Here is a 20345-nt window from a genome sequence, read left to right as displayed (position 1 = left end):
AGTGGTGGATTGGCCTGAACTCTGGCTGCCCGACCCATGAGGTGTGTTGGCACTGTGTAATTGGCCACTCACAGGCTGGGAAGCTTTCGTGCCATGTTGGCTGAGGGGGTACAGAGGCAGCAGAAAGACCCTGTTGTGACCACGAAAGGAGCAAAAGGCGAATTGGAGGTGGCAAGTGGAGATGGAATTGACCACACTGGTGTCAAAAGGCTGACACTCTTTGGGTCCAGCGACCCCTTCCAAGGCTCCCCAAGTCCTAGCCTATAAGAATAGGGCTCAGGCCTGGAAGACATGGCTCCAGTCAGCGGCGGAGTCGGCGTCGGACTATTCGCCTCTGGTTCCGTATCGGAGTCGGGATTAGAATGGTGACGGCGCCTCCGTCATCTGGATAGGCACTAGGAAAGGCGGGTCTGGATCCACCTGTTGATCCCCGGAACCTGATTGGTGTGGATCCTGGAGTCGCTGGCATGCATCCAGTAGGAGTCACTCTGAAGCCCACCCCAAAGGCACACCAGCAAGAGCGCACTGCTCAAATACGACGCTCATGGCTTTACATAATTCTTGAAGTTGAGCTGGTGTTGCTCCTGCACTCGGCAACTCAGCAAAGCGTGGAGCCAACACAGGAGCTGGCTCAACTGCGGAGAGAGGCCTCTAATGCTGATGCTTCCATGTCTTGTTGGCCGACAGACGAAGTGAAGTCGAAGACATTTGCTAATTCTTGCTCTTATTCTTACAGTGCAACTTACCTGAATGACCCAATGACTTCGAGTGTGAGGAGGATCTCGGACATAGAGACAGTCTGGACCTTCCTCTCAACTGGGATAGAAATATTCACTCATCAAGCCCCCAGGGGGTTGAGGGATCACTCTCTCAAGGCCTTCGGGTTCATGGCATGAGAATCGTAGCTTTGGATTGTGGTTGCACTTGAGGGCTTCCAAGATGACATCCCTGCTGTCAAAACAAACTTCGTAAAAAAATGACTAAGGGGTACCTCTCTCCAGATCTGCGCTAACTAGTGCAGAAAGAAAAGAACTGTTGTCACTTCTGGCGCGGACAATGCCATTTAGAGACGAATGATGCCACCTACTGGCACGCGGGGGTACCTCTCATGAAGCGATGTTGCGGGATGATTGTGGGCCATTATGAAAATATTTATGTTAATTGCAGCACTTGACAGTGCTGACAATAACAGGAATACTTTCACAAAGCCCACCAATCAGCCCGCAGCTGCCCTCTAGTAGGAAAAGAAATGCAGCAAGTCCAAAAGTACAACGTGTGCTTTACACGTCATGTCTTTTCTTAATTAAGTGAGGCTGCGGGTTGATTGTGGGTCATTGTGAAAATATTGATGTTAATTGCAGCTCATGACAATGCTGCGATTAACAGGAATACGTTCACAAAGCCCCACAATCGGCCCGCAGCCGCCCTCAATTAAGAAAAGACATGGAGCAAGCCCAAAAGCAGGACATGTAAAAATGCACATCATGCTTTTGGACTTGCTGGATTTCTTTTAAGTCTTGATAAAGGACAGTAAAGCTTTACGGATTCCAAGAAATGTGAGACAAAGTGCTATAAATGGTTCTTATGCACAGAATCCCAAGGGAAACGGAAAAAACGTACGCTTCCTCTTAACGACGGATGACTTCACCACGGAAGAATTTGAGGAAAAGGTTATGCGTAGAAATACCATTCCGTTGTAATGCATGCGTGGTAAAGGCATGCGTTGCAACGGAATGCGTAGTAAGAACATACAACCGGGTTAAGGCATGTGATGGTTGGATTACTCTGATTCAATGTCACCTGGCTCTTGGACACCCCCCCTTCTATTGTATTTGATGCTCCCTGGTAGCTACCGGGGAAGCAATTTAGTTGAAAGTTTGGATGGCTGCTGATTTGTTAGGACCTTTTCTAGGGTGGGTGTTGGGAACTGTTGAGTAGATTGTTTGGAGATGCAGGGGATCCGGTGTGTGCTTGGAGAAGGTACGGAGGTTTCAGGGGGTAAAGGATCAACATGGGGACAATACTTGATTTTAAATGTCTAATGTGGAATGTAAGAGGGATGCATACAATGAAAAAGCGCCACAGGGTACATGCATATTTGGTGCGGAGGGGGGTGCATATTGCATTCCTACAGGAAATCCACATTAATCGAGCAGAGGGCACTGCACTGCAGCGAAGATGGCGGGGGCAGGTCTATTGCACAACGTATTCAGCTTTTGCTAGGGGAACACTAATATGGGTTAGGGCGGGTGCACCCTTTCAGATGACCCACCAATTTGCTGACCCAGAAGAGAGGTTTGTGGTGGTGGGGGGGCGGCTGAACAGTGTGAATGTAACGTTATGCAGCATCTACGCCCCTAATGTTGACCAGATGGCCTTTTTTGACCATCTGACAGGAAAACTGGCACCTTACCTGACAGGCCCAGTGATATTGGGAGGGGCCTTTAACTCAATAACTGACGTTACTATGGATAGGTCACATCTGCCATTGCCGGAGGCCCCTGCACACAGGATATCTAAAGCCAGAAGGGACTGGCAGGAAAGGTGGGGGCTTGTAGACACATGGCGAATGCAACATCTAGATCGTGACTACTCCTTCTCCTCTGCATTGCATGAACTGCATGTGCACTTGGATGCCATATTGTGCTCGCAAGACGTACACGCAAAAGTACTTAATAGTGAGTATTTGGCAAGAACAATATCGCTTCATAATCTGTTATTGCCAACAATTAGTTGGGTAATGACAAGTAACAACGCCAGGCAAACCAAAATTCCAAAGTGCAATGAAAATCAGCAAATTAAAAATGACACTTTACTAAAAAACGATTTTTATAAAAAATCATCAGAGTATTTAATAATTTTCTTAATACAAATTACACAAAAAATGCATATATTTTCTAAAAAACCATATACATAATAACTAAAACAGACATGAACATAAAATTTAAAAATGATGGTAAGGGTGAAGTAGTGACGGTTTCTTCAACGCGTTTCCGTCAGGAAAGTACCATCATATAATTAATCTGAAAAATTGAGATTTAGGAACTGTACCGTCAGGTTCTGATTTGTCTTAGTGATATTTGTGGTAATAGGGCGAGCGTGTCAATCACTATGAAAACGCAAAAAATATTAGTACGGAGATTCCGCTGTTAACGGGGTTGGTTGTACATTCAATTGTGCAGCACTTTTATACTCTTTTATACTCTTTTATATATTGCCGAAATAACAAGGAACTCCTCTTCTCTGGTCAGTGCCGGTTTGAAACTGTTTCAAACCGGCACTGACCAGAGAAGAGGAATCACCAGGAGGCCATCATTGCCCCTTAAAGATACTCTTTGAGATTGCCAACAGTGAGGCTGACCGCGATTCATCACCGCGCAGTTCCTTGTTATTTCGGCAATATATAAAAGTTCCAAAGGTCTATTTGGCCTATTAGAGATTCATGCCCTACTTTTAAAACGACAGCCAGAGTGCTGCACAATTGAATGTCCGACCAGCCCCGTTAACAGCGGAATCTCCCTACTATTATTTTTAGCGTTTTCATAGTGATTGACACGCTCGCCCTATTACCACAAATATCACTAAGACAAATCAGAACCTGACGGTACAGTGCCGTAAGCTCAATTTTCCAGATTAATTATATGATGGTACTTTCCTGACGAAGACACTTGGTGTCGAAACGCGTTGAAGAAACCGTCACTACTTCACCCTTACCATCATTTTTAAATTTTATGTTTATGTCTGTTTTATTTATTATGTATATGGTTTTTTAGAAAATATATGCATTTTTTTGTGTAATTTGTATTAAGAAAATTATTAAATACTCTGATGATTTTTTATAAAAATCGTTTTTTAGTAAAGTGTCATTTTTAATTTGCTGATTTTCATTGCACTTTGGAATTTTGGTTTGCCTGGGGTTGTTACTTGTCATTATATTGCTTGCCCTGACCCAGGAAATTGATCCACAATCAGGGGGTCCTTTTTATTTACCATTGTAACAATTAGTTGGGATCAGGAGAGACCTGCCATACCGATGCAGGAGGACGTGGCCTTCCGTAAGGATATAGAAACATGCATTGAGCAATACTTTGCTGACAATGAGGGGACGTCGTCTAATATAACAATGGAGTGGGATACCTTTAAGGTGGTGATGAGAGGGATGTGCATTGCCAAACTGGCGGGTGTACGGAAGACATTACTGCGTGAAATAGAGGCGGCAGAAACCCGGCTGCGCGGGGTGGATAGGGAGTGGTCAGAGCATTCAGAGGTGCAGGAAGAACTGTCTGGGGCCAGGGAGGAAGTGGCGACCCAGGTGGAGAGATTACGTTGTTATGATCAAAGGTCTTACCTGGCACGGGCGCACGCGGATCGGGACAAGGTGAGCATGCTGCTGGCTTGGTTAGCCAACCTGGCGCCCCGGGGCACACTTATCTTGGCGTTGAACTCTTTGTTGAGAACTCCGGTCTACACTCAGAGAGGGATTAACGGTTTGTTTTTAGCATATTATGATGACTTATTTAGGAGTCGGTCGAGGGGCACAGACGTAGCTGTGGAAGAATTCTTGGCCAATATAATACTGCCCCGACTGGAGGATGAGCAAGCGGACTTATTGGGGCAGGACATTACGCTGGGGAAATACGAGGTGCCATTAAACACATGGCGCGCAACAAAACACCGGGCACACATGGCCTAACCATTGAGTTTTACTCAACTTATATTGATGTACTCGCTCCAAAATTGCTGGTGTTTTATAAAGAGGTGCGGGCAAAGTGGAGGCTCCCAACTTCCATGAGAGAGGCTATTGTTATCCCGCTTCCGAAGCCGGGAAGGGACCCATTAGAAAGGTCGGCGTATCGCTCGTTATCTATGCTGACGTCCGACTATAAGATTTTAAGCAGGATTTTGGCGACCCGGCTCCTACCTCACATGGTACAACTGGTTCATTGGGACCGGGTGGGTTTTATCCCGACCCAGAACACAGACATGAATATACAGCGCCTCCTCCGCATATTGAATGCCGATCACGGGGATACCCCCAATGCTGCGGTACTATTGGTGGACATAGAGAAGGCATTTGATACCCTGGAGTGGCCTTATCTGTACCGAGTTATGCGTGCATTCGGCCTTGGGTAGGCATTTGTGGGATGGACGGGCTTACTATACATGGCTGCGGCGGCAAGGGTGCGGACGGGGATGGTGATATCCTCCCCCTGCTAAATAGGTCGGGGAACGCGACAGGGCTGTCCACTGTCGCCACTGCAGTTCGCGTTAGCCATTGAGCCACTGGCTTTGCATGCTAGGATGAGGCGGCACTACCAGGGCCTTGCCTTGCGGGGCGACGAGCAGTATATATCCCTATACGCCGATGATCTACTTATCTTCCTGGCCAATACGGGAGAGGCGCTTGAAGGGGCAACAATGCGGGAGTTCAGAGGGATTTCGGGGATGGGGGTTAACTGAGGGATGACTTGTCTCTTCCCAGTGACTCCAGCATCAGGCCCTACTCAGGTAGCAAGAATTTGGTGGGAACCAAACTGCTTACCCTATCTTGGGACCAATATATATCATGCACCTGCTGATTTGCTGGAAGGGAATGTGGGAAGGGGCATACGTGGACTGGCTATTCCTGACTATGCCTGGCTTTTTGGAATGCTCTTCCACTTTCGGTGGCTGGCAGGGTGGCACTCCTGAAGATGGTGGCGCTACTCCGCCTGTTATATTATTTTAGGACATTGCCACTGTGGATATGGGGGGCAATCTTCAGGCAGCTTAGAACAATGGTTAGCGGCTTTCTATGGGGGACATGGCAGAAGGCGGGTGGCTGTGCCTACAATGATGAGACCGCAAGTGGATGGGGGCCTAGGGGTGCCAGACTTCGAACTTTATTACTTGGCGGCTCAGCTACAGTGGCTCACTCAGGCAGTGGCTCGAGAGTTTTGGGGCCCAGACGGTCTAGAGGGTCGGTGGCTTCCGCGTCACGTGATCTAATTTACAATATTACAGCAACGCCTGCACCCTTCGCCTGCGGATGCTGAGACGGTGTTGATACCGGTTCCAGCGCAGAGCTGGCACTAGCTGCCCATATGCCCCAAAGATTCACTTGGGCATGTGTACTGCCCTCCCTCATGAGGGGGATTGGTCGGCACTGGCAGATTGGGAGACGATGGGTGTCCAGGTAATAGGTGACTAGTACTAAGACTGGTATGATCTGGTATGATCTGCCGCGAGGGGATTATTTGATGCATGCAGCCCTGATCTCGGCAATACAATGCCACTGGAAGGAGGGGCATTCAGAACCACGTACCTCTATGGCATGCCAATATGTTGTCATGGTGGCGGGGACGTTTAAGGCGGTTACTTGGCTCTACTGGCGACTGGTGACAGAAGGCCTGCAGCCGCTGCAAGAATTACAGAGAAAATGGGAGGTGGATCTTGGGACGGAAATACCGGAAACAACTTGGGCGCAATTGGTTCGGAGGGCCTGGAAGGGTAATAGGAATGCCAGAATTCAATTAATACAATTAATTATATTGCAAGGGGCTTCTTTGACGCCGGGCAAGATTAATCAGTATTTTCAGATAGATACTGCCCAGTGCCCACGCTGTAGCTTAGGAAGGGTGGAGCTACATAATATGCTGTGGAGTTGCGGACAGTTAGGAAAGTACTCGAACAACTTTGTGGAGTTACAGAGCGCTGCATAGAAATTTACACGGGCACCTGTATATTGCATTGGTTTCCGCATAGTCCCAAAACGAAAATCACGAGCAAGTTTCTGGACGTAGGCCTACTACTAGCTAAGAGAGAAATCACGGCCCAATGGAAGTCAAGGGGCCTCATTTATGAGAAATGACGCATCGCTGCGTGAAAGCAGCGATGCGTCAGTTCTCAGTGCACACTCCTTGCGACATTCCTAGTGCGTCATATTTAATGTATGACGCATCATGTCGCAAGGAGTTACAGATACGTCAGTATTTCTGATGTATCTGTAAGCGCAAAAGTGACGCATTGCTGGAGTGTGTCACAAAAGTGATGCAACTCCAGCAATGCGTCCATTCACATGGGGCACGCCCCATGTGAAAGGGCCTGCGTCAGTCTTACGCCTGCTGTGAGGCAGGCGTAAGTTTTGACCCAACAGCGTCCTAAAAGTGACACAGTGAAATCTCATAGATTTCACTGCGTCACTTCTATGACCCTTCCTTGTGCCAATACGCCCCCTTGCATACATTATACCTTGCGTAGGTATAATGTGGCGCAGGGGTTTACAAAGTGATGCATCTACCTAGATGTGTCACTTTGTAAATATGGTGCAACAAGGCACGCTGCTGGTGCGTCACAAAAAGTGACGCACCAGCGGCTTAAAAGTGACGCACAGCCTCATAAATGAGGCCCCTGGTGAGGGCCTAACATAGGGAAGTGGAAATCGGAACTACTTAAATGGGCTAAGAGTGAGAGCACAGTTAGATTGCAACAGGCTATACGTTCTAATAATGAAAAGACGATGGACGCTGCAAGGGCGTGGGAAGCGCTAGTAACAGCATTACAGATGCCAGAGACTGACTCAGAGGGGACCCTGCTGGGGAGGCCCCAAGGGGTTCCCCTTGATTGCTCACAGAGCAGGGATGGAGCTATAGGGCTAGCCATGTGGTGAATGACTGCGGTATTCTGAGATGCAAAAAATCAATTGTGGAGGGAGAAGGAAGGCGTGATCCATTCAGCTTCCTTAATATTCAATATCTCAAAATCAGGTGGGGAAGGATCACTTGTCCTGCATAACCTGGGTATACAGGTCGCATACCGATTTGTCCCAAGTTAAAAACCCTCATACACGTGTTTGATCTTACGTTTGAGCGGTATGTCTGGATTCTCCGCTACTTAATCACGTGTTTGCATAATCACAGGGTTAGTAGTTATGCATCCTCCAGCCGGAGGTTTATCCCTGGTTAAAACAGTAGTGATCAGTGATGTGTGGGGTATGTCTTATTAAAAATACTCGTACAGCCAGATAATTGTCTTTAATGGGTCTGTATTCGAGTTGGTATTAAAAGGTTTGTTGATGTGTGTCGGAGAGTGATTAGGGCTCTCACACACTATGATTAGTGATTAAAAAGGTCGACATGTTTCAGCCCTTGGTTGCCTGGTGGGGTCAAGGGGGCTTTCTCTCTACACCCTTCACTTGGTCCTGAAGAAAGACCATTAGGGACCTGGACACACCGGCTGCAGAGGGAGGGGGAGGGCGTTTGATTCCGATGGATTATTGTTATTTATATGACTTTCACTGTCAAACGTAGGCAATAAGTGGCTGCCAATTTGTTCCTAATAACATATGCACGAGTACATCAAGATGCCTGCAGTCCAGTGACCAATATTATATTAAAACGGTAAAGAAATAAGGGTCCATTGAGGAAGAATGTGGGGATGTTAGGAGTGTTCATATGATGTACGGGACAGATGCTAACCACTGATGTATGCTTGCCATGCCTTGTTTGTAAAATATTAAAAAACAGATTTTGGAAAAATAATAAAACAAGGCAGTATTCAGATTCATATATTGCAAACAGATCACAGTGGTCCCGATTCATAAAGGTAAACTTACACCTTTGTGTAGTTTACTCTCCTTTGATATTAACAAAATTGTAATTTAATAGACTCAGCATTCTGGACATAGAACTTAGCACCTTAAAAGATAGGACTGTCCTATCTTTTTATGTGCGGAGTTCTCTGCCCAGATTGTGGAGCGTCAGCAGTTGTAATGTTCCTATCAACTTCCTGCTTGTGAATACCAAAAAAGAGTAAACTTACACAACCATGTAAGTTTATCTTTGTGAATCAGGCCCTCAGTGTGTAAGTTAGTTGTACAGTGTTGCAACTGAATTGTATTGTATTATGTTTTTTACTTATATTTATATCCTTTTCATCCAGGAAACACCATTTTACCTCTATTTGTCTTGATATTCCGTTATTATTGCAGATACAATCACTGTGTTGTCCTCTACCTCATGCCAACCTTCATACCACCTTTTTTAAGCTATGCACTGACTGCTCAACCAAGCTATCTGGAGAGTCAAGGATGCTTGGCAGTCTCAAACTTACATCACAAACCAAGTACCCAGTATCTTAGTTAGTGTAGATCACCATCAATGTCAAAATTGATATTGCATGGTTGTCACTATGACTGCAAATATCTGTAAATAAGTTTGACAGAGGGAGTTCAGACAGGTTCTGAAGCTGTTAGCAAACTCAATTAAAAAAAATGACAAAACTATTTTTCCATTGTAGAAGTCCCAAATATAGGAATTCCTCCAACAAATCTTGTGATTTCCTTCCTTAATAGTTGTTAGACCTGCCATCATCAGCGTGGGTCTGATGGTGCAAGATTACCAGTTCAGGATATTTCTAAAACACCATACTCACCTGGGCCCATATACATACACACTTTGAACCGGTAATCTATTTTCCTGTTAGACCTGGCATCATTGGCGTGGGTCTCCCTTCCTCTCTACTCTCCCTGTCTTTCATATTGGCTGGATTTAGATGTTCTGGGCGCCGTGCCACTGCTACTCAGTGCCACAGCACGAATGCTCCCTGTATATAAATGGCTGTATGAATAAGGATAACCATAATGCCTACATCTGTGTACCCTGTGTCAATAGTGAGTTACCCTCCATTTAACTGTCGCTACTGCGAAATGATCCATTCTCATAGGCCAGGATGGGCCGAATAAGGATTACTTACTATCATCCTATCTGGCCCTAGGAATCTGATAGGAACCTCGAGTTTGATATGTTTATGCTCGGGACATTGAGGGGCACCTTTTAGTAAGGACTGTTTATATATTGCGTGTTTTGAAATACCTTTCCTGAAAATGCGTAGTTTCTTGCCTAAACTTTGCTGTAGGCTGTTGCGAGTATGTGTATTGGCCATCTGGTTTTAGAGCAGCAGGGCCAGCTGGGTCAGACCTGGCTGGAGAGAGAGACCCGTATTCAGAGCATGGGGAGGGATGACTCTTTGATCCGAGCATGGCTGTGCCTGGCAAGGTGAGTGATGGCTCCACCTCCCACTGGGTGTCTGATAGCAAACCCCCTCATTCTGAAAGGGCAGGATGTCGCCTCGCAAACCAAGTGCTACCCGACCCCACCGAACTGGTTCTGACTAGAGTCAGTGATTTGCGACTTTGGAGAACAAATTCTTTTTAGGTATAAAATGCTGTGCTGGAACTTTGTCCAAGTGTGTTCCTCCTGGATGTCAAGCGGACAGAGGAAAGGACTTTGAAACGTTCACCAAACTTGCTGAAGAAACTACCTGAGGGCCTAAATCGAGAATGGCTCCTGCAGAAGTCTCAGGGACATTATACTTCACCCCGTCAGCCATCAGAATTCCTGTGCGAGGGATCCTACTTGCAGGTGAGGCCTCCGTCGAGTAATCCGGAGCCTCTAGTTCTACTGTGAGGACCGCGGACTAGGCACCTTCGATTTTTTTGCTAAACTTAAGCGGGCTGCTGCAGCTTAGAGAGAGCTGCCACAGCTGAGAGCCCACCTAAGTCTGCACCTTCAACCCTTCCGCTGGATCCGTGTGGGCCACCGCCGCTGATAGAGAGCTGTGGCCGCTGAGAGCCCACCAAAATCTGAACCTTCGAGCCCTTCGCTGAACCTGTGTGGACCACTGCAACTGAGGGAGAGTTGTAGCCGCTGAGCGTCCACTGTTGTGCCAGCCGGGCCGAGACCATCCTTTGTCCCGTGGGACGCTGCAGCCAAGAGAGAGCTGCAGCCGCTGAGTGCCTGCACCCTTTGCTACTTGGCATCATCGTGATTTGTTCTGTGGGCCCCTGGAGCAAAGAAGAGAGCTGTAGCTGCTGAGTGCCCACAGACTTTGCTACTTTGCATTATCGTGGTTTGTCCCCTGGGCCGCTGCAGCAAGAGAGATCTGTAGCCGCTGAGTACCCACACCCTTTGCTACTTTAGAACATCATTGTGATTTGTCCCGTGGGCCGCCGCAGCTAAGAGAGAGCAGTGGCCGCTGCGCGACCGTACCTTTGGCAACTTTGCATCCTTGGGCTTTGTCCTGTGGGCTGCTGCAGCTGAGAGAGTGCCGCTGCCGCTGTGCGCCCACACCTTGTCCTCCCTTGTTGAGGATTGTCGCTATCATCCTGTGGGCCACCGCAGCTACGAGAGAGCTGCTGCCGCTGTGATCCCACCACGGAGCTGCACAATGAGAATCAGCGTCACCACCAGCCCGGGCCGCCCCAGCAGCGTGCTGCTGCCACTGAGCGCCCGCCTGTTCCAGAGTGCCTGAAGCATTGTGGGTGCAGGCTGCGGGCCTCGGCCTCAAAGACTTGGGGTCACAGGGAGTCCGCCTGTCACCATCTCCGCTTCTTCGAGAAGTGGCGTGCTGTGTCCATATTCAACGACAGGCATCTAGTGCGCAACGGGTCGAGTAGGCCCCAGCCCTGAACTCAGCCAGTGTCACGCTTTGGTGAATACGTTATTGTCTTTTTGAGTCTCTCCAGGTTGACGTGAATTGTAGCTGTTGAAACGCTTTGAAACTTTTGAGTTAAACTGTTAGATAAAGATATTATTTTTCTATACCTACCTGAGTTATGTCCTTTTGTGATGTCATTTATGCCTTATTGTACGTGGTCATAAATGCTTTACACACTGCCTCAGAGATAGGCCTAACTGCTCGTGCTACGTTACCACAGGGTTGTGCAGGGGTTGTCAAAGGGGGTAGCCCACTTGCCCTGACTTATGAAGAAGGGTCCCTATTTGGACAGTGGCGCCTACCATTGCCAACTAGAGACCACCATTTCTAACAATAATGGAGATAAGGTCTGTTTACATTTGGTCTTAAATTTGATGATTGGATTTACTAGGCAGGGACTGGCCTTAAATAGTTCCTAAAAATGCATCCGCAATGAAAAGACACTGAAGTAAAATATTAAACGTGGTCACCTGATATTTAAACTTTGACATATAATTCTACATTTTACAGGGGATCAGAATGTTTCATGATACTAAATCAGCAAATGAGTGGCTTGAAGTGAACATGCACAAAATGAATGGAGGTATATGTACACCAAAGATACTCTGCATGGAAAAAATAGAAGTGGAGAAAACACTTGCAAAGTATGAAGACAATATAAACTCTGATGACAATTATGTTGTAGCAGCAATCATTTAGAGCTATTTGTACTTCTTATAATATTTTGGATATGGATTTTTTTTAAATGTTTAAAATATCATCACTTTGTATATAGAAACAACACTTCTGGAGTAGCAAACTGATTGTAAAGTAACTATTTTTCATATCTTCATTCGGTACCCTAAAACCCCACATAAAGCACTTGAATACAAAAGAGATTTGTTTTCTGGCATTTTTGTTTGTAAATTGAAAAATTATTCAGTTTACATGTATATTAACTAGTCATATCAGTTCCACAGACAGCAGACACATCAAATTACAAATTACAAGTATTATTTCGTCCATTGGTCATTTGGACAGTATCTACAAATTTCTAATAATTCCTCCGAATGCAACATCAATAAGCATAACTAACATCAACAAGAACATACTTATAATCAATATCTATACAACCTGGGAAAGTCAATCCTTGGATTTGAAATACATTTTAATGAAGTTGCTGTGGTCCATCTTTTACTTTGAGGCAATGTAGAAGGCGAGTGTGATAAAGGGGCTTAGACTATTTGTATACAAATACCTGGCAGTATCTGTCTAAATACGTATTGGACTGTAGGGCATATTAGCAAAAACCTTGTTAAAATTATCGCCATATTAGCAGCAGGAAACTGCTGCTAAAACGGCGATAATGGGCTTGCTAATATGCGTTATAGAATTCCAATAGAAGCCCAGGTTAGATGTACTGCACATCTAACCTGGGCTTCTTTCTGGGCGATAATTTTAACGAGGTTCTTGCTAATATGCCCCTGTTTTTTATTGGTGTTGTCTCTAGGACAGGGAAGGTGTCAGTCGAGAAGCAGTTGCTGCATCTTAATTGCGTGTGAGTCTGCAACAGAAATATACTTTTCATACCCAGTCTACACAAACTCTCATGGAGGGTATTCATTTCAGGGATCAAACAAACCAGAAAGAAAAATTTTCCAATCAACATCCTATTGCCTAGTACGAATCCAAGGCTTTTTTTTTTTAGATATCTTTTTATTAAACAAAAACATTGACATTCGGCTAAGCAGCTTGCACTGACATCAAGGAGACAGAGGTTCATCCTCCAAGGGTACCACAGGGGCCACACATATATCTCCCCGGTAGGCATTCCACTTACACCATACAGAGGACCACTTCTTAGGACATCCCTGCCACGTAGACCGTTTTCTCCCTGAACATACACCAATCTAGGTTCTTTTTCCAGGTGTCCAGAGTCAGTGATGTTCCCTACCCCGCATTTGTGTTATATCACGTTTGGCTACCATTGCACCCAGAGTAGCACAGAGCCTCTCCATACCAGGTAAATCAGTGGGTTCCCAAACATTAAGGAGACACCTTTTAACCTCCGGGACTATGTCTTTGTGCAGTACTTTCTGCATGACCTCGTGCAACCCCCGCCAGTACTCCTGGATCTGTTCACACTCCCAAAGTATGGCTAGGAAAGTGCCCACCTGACCACAGTGCCTTCTACAATCTCCCCCCTCCTCATATGAACCAGCTGCATTCTATGCAATATTTTAAGTTGGACCAGTTGTAGCCAAGCGGAAATCGCCACCTCTCGGGGAGAGGCCACCGCCTCTCGCCATTCCTCGTCGTCAAGCTCAAGGCCATCTCTTTCTCAACACTCACGTAGTCGTTCAAGGGTGTCCGGGGTATTATTAATCAATTTTTTATAAGTTAACGAAATTCCCATCCCAGAGCAACTCCCTCTGCAAGCCTTCAATTTCCCTAAAGTATCTGACAGGGATGAGATCGGGGTAATTTTGCAGGGCATATAGAAAACGGGGCAGGGACATCATTTTGAATAGAGCTGCTCTGCCCAGCAATGAGAGTGGGAGTGCCTTCCAACCGGCGATATCTTGCCTCAGCAAGGGCGGGAGCAGGTTTCTCTCATAACGGAGCTTAGAGTCTGCGATGACAAAGATCCCAAGGTAGCGAAAGCCATACCGCACTGTTTGCATTGGGCAGTCCCTGGGTAGAGCAGGAGAATCGCCTCCTAGGATATATATGAGAGACTTGCTCCACTCAATCGAATCGCCAGAGTATTTACCAAAGGTCGTGAAAATGTCTAGTACACAACTTAGGGACATTTTGGGGAAGGCTAGGTAGAGGAGTATATCATCTGCATAGAGCGAGATGCGGTCCTCCCAATCTGCTGACCACCGTAGCCCCGTATCACTGGTTCCCTACGGATACAGGCCGCTAGTGGCTCCAGGGAGAGGGCAAATAGCAGTGGCGAAGGCGGACAACCCTGACGGGTACTACAATTCAGTTTGAATGAGTCCGATCATTTATTGTTGACCACTACCTGCGCCAATGGCTTCGAGTCGAGGAGTCTAACGCATGCTGTGAAGACGGCCCAAACCACATTTTGGTGAGAAAAGCCATAGAGGCATCTAACGACACAATCACGGGTGCCTCTTTAATGGTGTCAACCCTACCCAACGCTCCATGCACCCTCTGCAGATTTAGGTCCATGTTTCGGTGGGGCATAAAGCTCGTTTTATCAGGGTGCACCAGAGTACTTATCACCCAAGTCAAACGAGTGGCCAAGAGTTTAGCAAGGATTTTAGGTCGCACCAATCTCAGGAGAAGTAGGGATATTGTGCCGCTCCGGGACGGGGCCTTCCTTTATTAGGATCAATATGAAAATTAATTAGCCAAGTTGATCTTCATGGGAGAAAGGATGGGTCGTTATTCGTTTATAACTCCGTAGGAAAGCATTGGATGGTAAGTGGCACAGTGGTCACAAGTGGAACAATGGCATGGCTCAGGTAAAATACATATGGACCTTGTAGGGGATGTGGTATATTTGAAAAACAAAATACATATTTGTGAGCCAATGTGTTTTTCCTATAAGAGATCCACAATTACTTATTTGAATTCAATTATATAGGAATGCATTAAGGTTAGGGCAACCAGTTTGGTGCCACCTGTGGTGACAAATTTAGCTCGGCTCAGGCAATTTACATATCAGAAGTATAGAGGGGGCCTTCCTTTATTAGGATTAATATGAAAATTAGTGAACCAAGTTGATCTTCATGGGAGAAAGGATGGTTACTTATTTGTTTATAACTCCATGAGAAAGCATTGGCTTGAAAGTGGCACAGTGGGCACAAGTGGAACCTTGGCATGGCTCAGGCTAAATGTTTATGCAGCTTGTAGGGGAATGTGGTATGTTTGAAAAACAAAATACATATTTGTGAGCCAATGTTTTTTTTCCTATAAGACAACCACAATTACTTATTTGCATGCAACTATATAGGAACGCTTTGAGGTGAGGGTAATCAGTTTGGTGCCACCTGTTTTGACAAATGTAGCTTGGCTCAGGCAATTTACATATCAGAAGTATAGAGGGGCCTTTCTTTGTTAGGATAAATATGAAAATTAGTGAGCCAAGTTGATCTTCATGGGAGAAAGGATGGTTACTTATACGTTTAGAACTCCATAGGAAAGCATTGGCTGGAAAGTGACACAGTGGGCACAAGTGGAACCGTGGCATAGCTCAGGCTAAATACATATGGAGCTCATAGGGGGATGTGGTATGTTTGAAAAATAAAATACATATTTGTGAGCCAATGTGTTTTTCCTACAAGAGATCCACAATTACTTATTTGCATGCAACTATATAGGAACGCATTGAGGTGAGGGCAACCAGTTTGGTGCCACCTGTTGTGACAAATTTAGCTCGGCTCAGGTAATTTACATATCAGAAGTATAGAGTGAGCCTTCCTTTGTTGGGATCAGTATGAAAATTAGTGAACCAAGTTGATCTTCATGGGAGAAAGGAGGGTTACTTATTTGTTTATAACTCAATAGGAAAGCATTGGCTGGAAAGTGGCATAGTGGGCACAAGTGGAACCGTAGCATGGCTCAGGCTAAATACATATTGGGCTTGTAGGGGGATGTGGTATGTTTGAAAAACAAAATACATTGTTGTGAGCATATGTGTTTTCCCTATAAGAAAACCACAATTACTTATTTGCATGCAACTATAAAGGAATGCATTGAGGTGAGGGCAACCAGTTTGGTGCCACCTGTTGTAATACATTTAGCTCGGCTCAGGCAATTTACATATCAGAAGTATAGAGGGGACGTTCCTTTATTAGAATTAATATGAAAATGAGTGAGCCAAGTTGATCTTCATGGAAGAAAGGATGGTTACTTATTCGTTTATAACTCCATGAGAACACATTGGCTTGAAAGTGGCACAGTGGGCACAAGTGGAACCGTGGCATGGCTCAGGCTAAATGCATATTGAGCTTGTAGGGGGATGTGGTTTGTTTGAAAAACAAAATACATATTTGTGAACCAATGTGTTTTTCCTGTAAGAGATCCACAATTACTTATTTGCATGCAACTATATAGGAATGCATTGATGTGAGGGCAACCAGTTTGGTGCCACCTGTGGTGACAAATTTACCTTGGCTGATGCAATTTATATATCAGAAGTATAGAGGGGGCCTTCCTTTGTTAGGATCAATATGAAAATTAGTGAGCTATTTCTCCCACTCTTGATGGGAGAAATGTAGGTTAATTATTCATCAATAACTCCATATGAATGCATTGGCTTGGGGGTGGCACAGTGGGCACAGGTGTTAACATTGCTTGGCTCAGTGTAGGAGGGTGGATTGTTTTTAAAATGATTGTGATCGAATGTGATTTTCTTATAGGGAAAGTAGGATTACTTATTAGAATATAACTGCCCGGGGTGGTTTGAGATCAAGGCAACCCATATGGTGCCACAAATTATGGTCAGCTCAGACAACTTACAAACAGGTTCTGTAATGGAGTGCTCCATTGCTTAAATTGTGATGGTGGCAAAGTTGTCCCATGTTTTGGTGGAAAGGTTGCTAGTGTCAGACTAAATTCTAATAGACGTAATAGTGTTATGTTTTGTATTTCAAAAACAACATATTCACTGTATGGCAATGCAGAGTCACATAAAATGGAGTTAATTTAATTATTTACGATTGCATTTTATATAAAATGTTGCCTGTAAATAAAATGTTGGCTAAATAAGATGCTGACTTGATGAGATGTTAACTTCAATCAGCGAATAAGATGCTAGCCGAATAAGAAGCTAACTTCAGCCTGCGACTAAGAATCTGGCCGAATAAGTAGCTAATTTCAGCCTGCGAATAAGAAGCTGGCCGAATAAGTAACTAACTTCAGCCTCATTATTGGATTATTGTTTTATAAATCAGTGCATTCTGGAAGATGCAGCCTTTATTCGAACCAGATAGACTAACACACCCGCTAAAAGGGAGTTATAAAAGGAAAGGCCAGCATGGGATGACCGTGCAGCCCTCGGGTGCAAGCGATCTCTTCCTTTACCGACAGAGAAGGGTGTTTTTTTTGTGTATGTCCGGTTCACATTTTTCAAGTTCCCCCTGGTAATATCCATAGCTGGCTCTTTAAAAGGCCACTAGTGACTAATGTCTTGTCTGACAAAGCCTTGCGGTCCTGAGTCGAGGACCTTCTCTGGCTGGGAACGTATTATTATAAATGTGCTGCATTACAAAAAAGACTGCCAAACCTAACTTTCACTTTACCACCGATCACTCAGCCAAACTATCTCCCCTTATTCCTCCACTCCACCATCAGAGAAAATAACACGCAGGCCTATAAGTTAAAACTGCCCGCCTGTGGGGGCCTTACCTGGTGAACTGCCCGAGTTCCAAGGTCTACTCCGGACAGCAACCACCTGGCAGCCTGCAACCACATGGACTAGATGCTGCTGCTGCAGAGCACGACCAGTCCACTTCCTTCAGGACGGACTGAGGCTCCTCGACCAGCTAGTCTACGCTTAGCTCTTGCAGTCTGTGACTGTCTGTCTTGATAAAATGGCTGCCACTCCTCCAACTGCGGACTTGCGTGCACAGGAAGCAGTCTGAGCCTGCGCAGGCGGTCACTCGACTCCTTGGCTGCCCGCCTGCCAGACCCTTTCCCAACTAGTCACAGGGTGGGTCTCACCACGCCCTGTGACAAGTTGGGAAGGGGTGGGGTGACACCATGGCAAGCTCTCCTCCACTCTCTGATTGACGTGGAGAGTTAACGATCCCGGACTTGTATTAAAAATGCCCGGGGCTAACTTAATGTCCACGCCATCAGGGGGTGGAGACTGGACCTTGCAGCTAGGTCTTTGCCGAGCTGATGACGTCACAGCCTTCAGGGCTGTGAGGTTCTCAGCTGGCAAAGACATAGCAGGCTTCTTTGGGCCCGGGAGCAGCAAAGCAAAGCAATTAGTCACGTGATGTGAACAGCGGAGCTGGTGCGGCGGTATTGGTGAGTGGGGCAGAGTGGCAGACTACTACTGCAGAGTCAGAGACAGTCCAGAGTGCCCCTTATTCTTTGGGATTTTATTTTTGTAATTAAAATAAATACATGTGATCTCTATTCTTGTCTTGCAAATCTGAAAATGTACCTGGGGTGGAGCCCCTACGCCCGCAAAGAGAAACCACCACTGGATAGTAGTGGACAAAGGTCCAAAGTACTACCAGCAGTTCTTCGGGAAGTATTCGGGTTTAACAAGGAGCAGGGTCCTGGTGAGTTTAGGAGCTGTGCACGCTACAGAGAAAGGGCCCACCTGTAAACAGGCTGCACAGGGGGACTTGGGGACATGTCAGAGAGCTCCTAAATGGGGAATTAGGTCGCAAGGGGACACAGCTGGTTCTTTGGAACCCGGGACAGGCAGCTCGGGGGCAGAGTGGTTAGGCTGGCTCGTTTGATGTGCAAAGATTCTCCTTGAGGTTAGGGATCAATAGCTGGCAAGGGCAAAATCAGGACAGCCAGGCCACTCACGGATAGGGTCTCAGTGATGCTGACGTTCCTCGTCGGCTGCTTGTTCATAGTGCAGTGAGTATCTGGATTGGACTCTCGCTGTTGGTGTTTGGTGTAGAGCGTCTGGCACACCAGTATTGGTGCTTCCTTGCTCCAGTTTGTCCTGGTGTCTTCACGCTCAATTGAGAGACACATCTGACCTTCCAGACCCCGAGTACCTTTTCCTACTCATCTGCAGAGTTCGTCGGGCCAGAGTGCTACAAGGCGATAGACCGAACTCTGCTCTTCGGTGCCTGTGGGCTGTAGGAGAGCAGCTCTTCTACTCCAATGGGAGAATGCAGGCGATTTTCGAAGTGCTGGCAGGATACCCAAGGTTGTGGTAGACTTCCAGCTTGCAAGATGAGTCACTCTGTTGCAACTGTCAAGAGAGTTGCGAGCAGGAAGGGTTTTGAGCCAAACGTTCAGAGGTTTTCTGCCGTTCTTGCCAGGAGGTGACTCTTCTTTTCCTTCTTCTCTTGATCCATCACATTTGAGTTCTTGGGTGCCACCTAAATACTCAATTTAGGGGCGTTAATGGAGGGAGTGACAGGTAGTAGCCAATAGGCTACCTACCTTTAGGGTGCCTACACCCTATATATGGCCACTTACCGTGGGAAGTAGGCATAACCCTGACCCTAGAAGGCTAATTCTGTCCAAAACAAAATCGTGGAATCTGAAATCGTGGTGTCCAGACCTGCTAGTCCACCTTAGGGCCGGTGCTGGATTGGTGTTGGGCACACCTCATAATCTTACTATTCTTCCCGCCTGCCGTGCTGGCAACAATAGGGGGCTGAGGACAGGGGGGTGGCATCTCTACTATCTGGAGAGGTCTGGGTCGTATAACACAGACAGCAGGGCCTATGAAGCTTCCCGCCCTGGAATTCAGTTCCTGTGTGGAGAAAGTGTAAAACACCTCTGCTCAGGGCATGTAGTGCTTTGCAGGCATGGCACCCAGGGATGTGTGCCATGTCAACTCTTCACTTTTCTCTGCACCAACACATGCAGACTGCAATGGCAGTTTGCATGAGCTTGGTGTGGGGTCCCTTAGGATGGCACAATTCATGCTACAGCCCTGAGGGACCCTTTTTAGTCCCGGTACCCTTTACTAGTGACCTACAAGGAATCTAAAGTGGTGTCAATTGTGGAACAATGGTACATTTTAGGGAAAGAACACTGGTACTGGGGACCTGGTTAGCAGCAACCCAGTACACTTTCAGTCAAAGTTGCATCAGATTACAGGCAAAAAGTGGGGGGTAACCATGTCAAAAGGGGCACTTTCCTACAAATATATTTTTTAAAGTTGCGGATTCCTGATTGCTATTGAAATCTCTAATTCAAGTTCCATA

The sequence above is a fragment of the Lissotriton vulgaris genome, chromosome 5 (assembly GCF_964263255.1).
Source record: "Lissotriton vulgaris chromosome 5, aLisVul1.2, whole genome shotgun sequence".
NCBI classification, from domain to species: Eukaryota; Metazoa; Chordata; class Amphibia; order Caudata; family Salamandridae; genus Lissotriton; species Lissotriton vulgaris.
The sequence above is the reverse complement of the archived record's forward strand: the minus strand, read 5'-3'. Positions refer to the sequence as shown.